Genomic DNA, 8,285 nt, shown 5'->3' on the forward strand with positions numbered 1-8,285 from the left:
GATTCTTTCAAGTTTATTTATGTTTACCTTTGTAAAAGGGTCCCAGATAATTACTGCATATTCTAAGATTGGTCTAATAATAGTGTTGTAGGCAAGGAGGCGTGTAGCAGGGGTCGCTAGCTTAAGCGAGCGTCGTAAGAAAAAAAGCTTTCGGAGAGCGGCTGCTGAAACATAGTCGACATGCCTGGTCCAAGAAAGGTTATCAGAGATCCATAGACCTAGATACTTATATTCTGTGACTTCATGAAGAAAATTATTATTAGCAGTGTAGTGATATAGAAGAGGGATATTTTTAAGTGTTATCCTCATAAATACGGTTTTTTCAAAGTTAATTGACATTTGCCACTTCTCACACCAAGAAACTATTTTTGCAAAATCATTATTCAGCCTAATTTGATCATCAGTCAAACTTATTTTCTCATACAGCACGCAGTCGTCCGCATATAACTTAACACGTACTGACAGGTTTTTAACAATATCATTAATAAACATTAAAAACAGTAGGGGGCCGAGGACGGATCCCTGGGGAACACCAGAATCGACAGGAACGTAATTGGAGCAAGTTCTATGCAGTTCGACAAACTGACGGCGATCAGATAGGTACGATTGTATCCATGTTAATATCTGTTTATTATTTATAATAAAACTGAGTTTGTGAAGTAGTTTCTTGTGCGAAACCTTATCGAAAGCTTTTCGAAAGTCCATAAAGATAACATCAGTTTGTTTTCCTTCGTTGATTGCTGTCGCAAAATCATGGATTGTTTCGACCAGTTGAGTGCATGTGGAATACCCTCGCCTGAACCCGTGCTGGACAGCTGCCAGTACATTATGCTCGTCGAGGAAATTAGTTAGATGCTTATGAATGATGTGTTCCAATAATTTGCACGTTGTCGAAGTTAATGAAATAGGGCGATAATTTTCAATACACGTCTTCTCTCCACTTTTATGCAAAGGCTTAATTCTAGCAGTTTTCCAATCACACGGTAGAACACCTTCTTTTAATGATCGAGTGAACAGGACGCACAAGTACTTTGAACACCACTCTGCATACTGTTTAAGGAAGGCATTCGGTATATCATCTGGTCCAGGTGATTTCTTAATATCCAGTTTTAATAATAGATTAAAAACACCCTCTTCAGAAATTATAACATCAGGCATGGAAGGAAGGGACATGCTAAAGGGTGGGAGACGCCCGTCATCTTTCGTGAAAACTTTCTTAAAGGTGTTATTAAATGCTGCTGAAACCTGAACATTGTCACTTACATGTTGTCCATTTATAATGAATGCATCGGTAGAACGAGAAACTGGTGCAATTGACCGCCAAAACTTTTCAGGTGCAGTTTTTATAAAATCCGGAAGTTGTTTATTGTAGTATTTTTCTTTATCTTTCAGAATGCACTGTTTTAATTTCTCTGAAACTTCATGAATTTTTGCCTCGAAAAAGGCTGAGCTTGATGTTTTTATTCTTTTCTTTAATCGCTTTAGCTTGCGCTGCAATTGCAAAGTTTCTCGCGTAATCCAAGGATTGTGATTGTCTGACTTCTTGCATATCACTGGTACAAAACGCTGAATGCAGTCACAAACAATGTTTTTGAAAATAAGCCACAGGTCATCCACGCTACAAGTGCTGTGCAGAAAACTATAATAATGAAGATCTAAGATATCAATAATCGATTCATTGTCAGCACGGGCAAAATTCGGAAAGTGTCGAATATCACCCCTTCGGTTCAATAATATGTCTTCTATTACCAAGATTACGGCTTGATGATCAGAAATACCGGCCACTACATTACATGAAAGGTTTTCTTTGATATTGCCTCGTACCAAGAATAAATCCAATATTGATGAAGAATCTTGTTGGATTCTAGTAGGGTTCTTCACAATTTGTAAGAGATCGAAATGAAACATGATATCAAGCAGAGCATCTCCTACAGCGCGGGGAGTTTGAACAGAAAAAGTATCCCAGTTTATGTTTGGTAAGTTAAAATCTCCAGCTAAAATTAACTTATCGTCTGGTTTCGTGTAGCAATAAAGATATTTCTTAACTTCATCTAAGACAGCTACAGAGGAACCGGGAGGCCTATAAATAGCACCAAGGATATATCTGAAATTGTTAGCATATACTTTACAAAAGACAGCTTCAACTGTAGCAACATCAGGCAGTTTTAAAATCTGAAATGTGCTTTTGAACAGTATAGCCACTCCGCCACCTCTTCTGTCGCGGTCTTTCCGAAAGACTTTATAGTTTCTTGGCACAAACTCGGAATCAAATATTTCTTCATCTAACCATGTCTCTGTTAGCACAGCTATGTCCGGATTATGCGTTAACAGCATACCTTCCAGATGGGAGACTTTGTTCACAACGCTACGACAATTAATACTAATTATTGTTAATGTCGTCCTATTTTCCTTTTGTGGTCATTTCTTTCTTTCAGAAATTTTGTAGCGAGCATTGTTCGCTGAGTCCCAAGCAAACATCGTGCCATCTACACACAGCTTGTTAAAAAAAAAAGCTTGACCTTAGCTCCGTTCGATCTCTCTTCCGCTGAGCTTTCCCACAACTTCTTTCTAATATTTCGAACGGCGAAAGAAAAGTCTTCCGTTATCGAAAATTCTGTTCCCTTGAGCTTATAGCAAGCTTTTAGGACGGAACCCTTTTCGCGGTAGTCTAAAAACTTAATGATTACTGGGCGACCATTCTTGCTCTTTCTTCCAAGCCTGTGGCATCGCTCTATGCCTTTAACAGTAACATCTAGTTTTTCTTGGAACAGCCTCTCGTTCACCTTCGTGATAAGAGATTCAGCAGTTTCATCGCTCTCTTCTTTTATTCCGAAAATAATCAAGTTATTCCTCCGGCTCCTGTTTTCTAGTTCATCAACCTTGTCTTGCAGGTATGTCACTTTATCTTCCAGCTCAGTCGTTGTTGATTTTAACTCGCAAATTCGCTCTTTTAGTTCATTCAAGGACGCCATCTGAACCTCCAACAACTTCATCTTTTCGCTCAGTCCTGCGATATCTGCTTCAATCTTTCTTTGATTTGTCAAAATGTTGTTGATGGAAGCTGTCATATTACTCTGGCCCGAAAGAATCATCTCCAACATTTCCTTATCAGTAGGACCTGGATTTGACTCGATGTCGCCACAGCTCAAAAGGCTCTTCCTAAATGAACACACATCCAAAAGTAAATTTCTTATACTAAGTGGGCAAGGCAGCAGCAGTAGGAAACGGTCATCACTGCGATAACATTTGGCATGTAAGTATGCACTAACCTGCACGACAAAGCAGAATGGGTTGACCATTGTGTCCGATGTGCTGCTGCCGAGCCCACTGATTCCGGACGCCAGGCTGCTGCTTCTTATACCCGCTGGTGGAAGCCTATGATGCGACGTCACTGATGCCGGCGCAGACGTAGTAGCCACAATGAGTGGCTGGAAGATGTTGTCTACGGGGCAATCAATGTCTCGTGCAGATACGTCGATGACCAGGCGCTGCATGGCAATTCCTTCTTCTGCGCAGGTACGCGGTGCTTGCATTTGTAGCAAGGAAGCTAGAACCTGCACGACAAAGCAGAATGGGTTAACCATTGTGTCCGATGTGCTGCTGCCAAGCCCACTGATTCCGGACGCCAGGCTGCTGCTTCTTATACCCGCTGGTGGAAGCCTATGATGCGACGTCACTGATGCCGGCGCAGACGTAGTAGCCACAATGAGTGGCTGGAAGATGTTGTCTACGGGGCAATCAATGTCTCGTGCAGATACGTCGATGACCAGGCGCTGCATGGCAATTCCTTCTTCTGCGCAGGTACGCGGTGCTTGCATTTGTAGCAAGGAAGCTAGAACCTGCACGACAAAGCAGAATGGGTTGACCATTGTGTCCGATGTGCTGCTGCCGAGCCCACTGATTCCGGACGCCAGGCTGCTGCTTCTTATACCCGCTGGTGGAAGCCTATGATGCGACGTCACTGATGCCGGCGCAGACGTAGTAGCCACAATGAGTGGCTGGAAGATGTTGTCTACGGGGCAATCAATGTCTCGTGCAGATACGTCGATGACCAGGCGCTGCATGGCAATTCCTTCTTCTGCGCAGGTACGCGGTGCTTGCATTTGTAGCAAGGAAGCTAGAACCTGCACGACAAAGCAGAATGGGTTGACCATTGTGTCCGATGTGCTGCTGCCGAGCCCACTGATTCCGGACGCCAGGCTGCTGCTTCTTATACCCGCTGGTGGAAGCCTATGATGCGACGTCACTGATGCCGGCGCAGACGTAGTAGCCACAATGAGTGGCTGGAAGATGTTGTCTACGGGGCAATCAATGTCTCGTGCAGATACGTCGATGACCAGGCGCTGCATGGCAATTCCTTCTTCTGCGCAGGTACGCGGTGCTTGCATTTGTAGCAAGGAAGCTAGAACCTGCACGACAAAGCAGAATGGGTTGACCATTGTGTCCGATGTGCTGCTGCCGAGCCCACTGATTCCGGACGCCAGGCTGCTGCTTCTTATACCCGCTGGTGGAAGCCTATGATGCGACGTCACTGATGCCGGCGCAGACGTAGTAGCCACAATGAGTGGCTGGGAGATGTTGTCTACGGGGCAATCAATGTCTCGTGCAGATACGTCGATGACCAGGCGCTGCATGGCAATTCCTTCTTCTGCGCAGGTACGCGGTGCTTGCATTTGTAGCAAGGAAGCTAGAACCTGCACGACAAAGCAGAATGGGTTGACCATTGTGTCCGATGTGCTGCTGCCGAGCCCACTGATTCCGGACGCCAGGCTGCTGCTTCTTATACCCGCTGGTGGAAGCCTATGATGCGACGTCACTGATGCCGGCGCAGACGTAGTAGCCACAATGAGTGGCTGGAAGATGTTGTCTACGGGGCAATCAATGTCTCGTGCAGATACGTCGATGACCAGGCGCTGCATGGCAATTCCTTCTTCTGCGCAGGTACGCGGTGCTTGCATTTGTAGCAAGGAAGCTAGAACCTGCACGACAAAGCAGAATGGGTTGACCATTGTGTCCGATGTGCTGCTGCCGAGCCCACTGATTCCGGACGCCAGGCTGCTGCTTCTTATACCCGCTGGTGGAAGCCTATGATGCGACGTCACTGATGCCGGCGCAGACGTAGTAGCCACAATGAGTGGCTGGAAGATGTTGTCTACGGGGCAATCAATGTCTCGTGCAGATACGTCGATGACCAGGCGCTGCATGGCAATTCCTTCTTCTGCGCAGGTACGCGGTGCTTGCATTTGTAGCAAGGAAGCTAGAACCTGCACGACAAAGCAGAATGGGTTGACCAATGTGTCCGATGTGCTGCTGCCGAGCCCACTGATTCCGGACGCCAGGCTGCTGCTTCTTATACCCGCTGGTGGAAGCCTATGATGCGACGTCACTGATGCCGGCGCAGACGTAGTAGCCACAATGAGTGGCTGGAAGATGTTGTCTACGGGGCAATCAATGTCTCGTGCAGATACGTCGATGACCAGGCGCTGCATGGCAATTCCTTCTTCTGCGCAGGTACGCGGTGCTTGCATTTGTAGCAAGGAAGCTAGAACCTGCACGACAAAGCAGAATGGGTTGACCATTGTGTCCGATGTGCTGCTGCCGAGCCCACTGATTCCGGACGCCAGGCTGCTGCTTCTTATACCCGCTGGTGGAAGCCTATGATGCGACGTCACTGATGCCGGCGCAGACGTAGTAGCCACAATGAGTGGCTGGAAGATGTTGTCTACGGGGCAATCAATGTCTCGTGCAGATACGTCGATGACCAGGCGCTGCATGGCAATTCCTTCTTCTGCGCAGGTACGCGGTGCTTGCATTTGTAGCAAGGAAGCTAGAACCTGCACGACAAAGCAGAATGGGTTGACCATTGTGTCCGATGTGCTGCTGCCGAGCCCAACTTCTTTACAGACCTACCATTCACAAGTTTAGTAAATGAATATATGACACGCACCTTACACGCTCTATTGCTTCTTTTTTTCTTGCAGTGATAATTGGGAAGCCTTTCACCCGCATACCAACGTGCTGTGGCTTTGTTACTTGCTGACGAAGTTCCAGAATTTCCCAAGGAAAAGCAGGTCGCGGAGGTCTTGGGCCGTCCGCTTCTCACGACCAACTAGCCGCCTGCATGGACGTGATCCTGTCTTTTCTGTTGGCCGAGCAGCTTGTGGTCGAACAGGTCCTTCCACACTTCGAATGCGACGCCAAGGCATCGTATATAATTATAATTTGTTTGGAAGATTGCATGCCACAATTTCAACTTGGCAACTTTTACTTTCTTAAATTGTTTCGTCGAATACAGATATTCATCTATTCACTTTTATGTTAATTTTATGTTTTAATTATGTATTGCGATTTTATTTATTCATGGAATAAAGATAACATGGATGCTTCGAGTGGTCGAGAAAGATGACTTGAAAATCTAATCGAACATTTAACATTTGCAATTTCAAAAAAGGTGAAATAAAACATGCTGTGGATTGTGTTCAGCAACAAAAAACTTGTTTACGTTATTTGATACAGGTACACCATGATGCAATATCACATCAGGTTAACGATGACCAATAAAAGTAATGAAAAAGAAAACAACAGCGCGTGCCCAACGCATTTAGTAGAGTTTAACGCTCGTTTAGAAAGCTAAGTGCAATGCTAAAGTGCCGCGCATGATTTTGAAGGAATCCAAACATGGTCAGATAGCTCAAATAATAAATTGGTCTATCTAAATCGAAACAGCGAATACATGGGCTGCCCAAGACGAGACATGCTTGCCAACAGCTTGCCGCTGTTCTTCATAAGTGACCTGCTCCGAGTATTTGTTCAGAAACTCTATCGTATATGCACAAGCCTCCTGCCAAGTCTCCATTTGCAACAGTTTTCCTCCTTGCACACAGCAAGGACTGTTGCTGTCCCTCTTCGCATTGGAGCAGACAGTTGCCTACTTTGAATAGAGGATTCTCGAATCGAGTAGAAATAGACTAGCAAAAAACTATTCAGTTCGTATTTAATAGAACATTTGCGCAACCCTATGGTATAAGCGTCTGGATTTGCAAGCACGAATTGTCACGGTCGCAACCTAATTACCGTGCTGGGTGCACTCGTTCTAAGCATGATGCACGCTGCAATTGGATAAACTGTTCACGCTGCCGCCATTGCTAAAGGCGCAGTGATGGCAGCAGCGTGAAACATTTATCCAAGCTGCGCGCATCGTGCTTAGAACTAGAGCCATCGCTACGATCTTAACGATGGTTTTTTTCGAAGGCGAGCTATTAGAAAGCAGATGAGACGGCTTGATACGAATGAGTAAGGACGTATTTTCTCAACGGGCAGCTTAAGAACCGATTGCGCCGATGCAGAGAAATTTTCATGTTTACTTATCGCATAGCTAAGTAGTGAGATTGCCTGTCTGCATGGGGTGGGCTTAGCTTCTGCACCTCGCCAGCAGTATCGTCACTTAACTTTCCCTTTGCTTTCAAGTAATTACTACTGTATTGGTGTTGAGCAAACTGGCATATGATAATGCGCAGGATAGCATTGTATTATGTAAATTGCAACTCGAAACTTCTGGTAAGAAATAATTGAGTGATATATTGCTCGGGTTTCTGCTATGTTTTTAAATGTAAAAGCAGGGGAGGACAGTGATGCCTCTGAACTATGGACAACGACAGGTGGTGCTAAACACGGCTGTTCACAAAAGCTCCCCACACAGTTTGTGTGGACAGGTGACAGGAAATGTTGAAGAGCGCAGTCTGTTAACTTGCTAGCCAATGAATATCACTATTTTTAGAGATGAGTGTTCTTTTACATGTCCATACGCACTTTCAACTGTTCCTTTCTTTTTCCCTATCCTTTCCCCTCATTGCGCTTATATACCTGCCATCTGAGCAATAAATTGCACTGTTTGTGTGCACTGCGACCTGTCGCCTGCTTCCTTCCACCTTTTGCATGCCAGAAAGAATTTTTTCTTGTCTAATGTATTGTGCGACAACTGCACATGATGCATAGGCTTGAGCCGCTTAAGAAGCGCAGATAAAAAAAGATGTCAAAATCGCGCATATCGTGCCCCGGAATGATTTGCAGAAATTTAAGAGCGTTGTATACTCTGCTTGTATGCACCAAACGCAAGTGGTACCACGGCTCGTAAGAAAAAGAAAATTTGTGCCGTTCAGTCGTTACCGCGCATTGAAAAGGTGACTACATCTGCTGTGGTGGTGTATGGTGCACTTCGAAGTTTCGCTGCTAAGCCCGAGGGTGCGGGATCGAATCCTGTCCGCTGGGGCCGCATTTCGATCAGG

General features: G+C 45.3%; 1 protein-coding gene across 5 annotated transcripts in view; it reads left to right on the forward strand.

Annotated features, from left to right (window-relative positions):
- Positions 1–6,384, forward strand: part of LOC129381196 (uncharacterized) — a 49,115-nt gene extending 42,731 nt beyond the window's left edge. For all 5 annotated transcript variants that reach the window (XR_008609418.2, XR_008609417.2, XR_011891258.1 and 2 more), the window contains one exon: positions 5,982–6,384. The gene's annotated coding sequence lies outside the window, so the exon portion shown is untranslated. The remainder of the gene's footprint in view (positions 1–5,981) is intronic.
- Positions 6,385–8,285: the final 1,901 nt, after the last annotated feature.

Source organism: Dermacentor andersoni, chromosome 1 (assembly GCF_023375885.2).
Source record: "Dermacentor andersoni chromosome 1, qqDerAnde1_hic_scaffold, whole genome shotgun sequence".
Lineage (NCBI taxonomy): Eukaryota > Metazoa > Arthropoda > Arachnida > Ixodida > Ixodidae > Dermacentor > Dermacentor andersoni.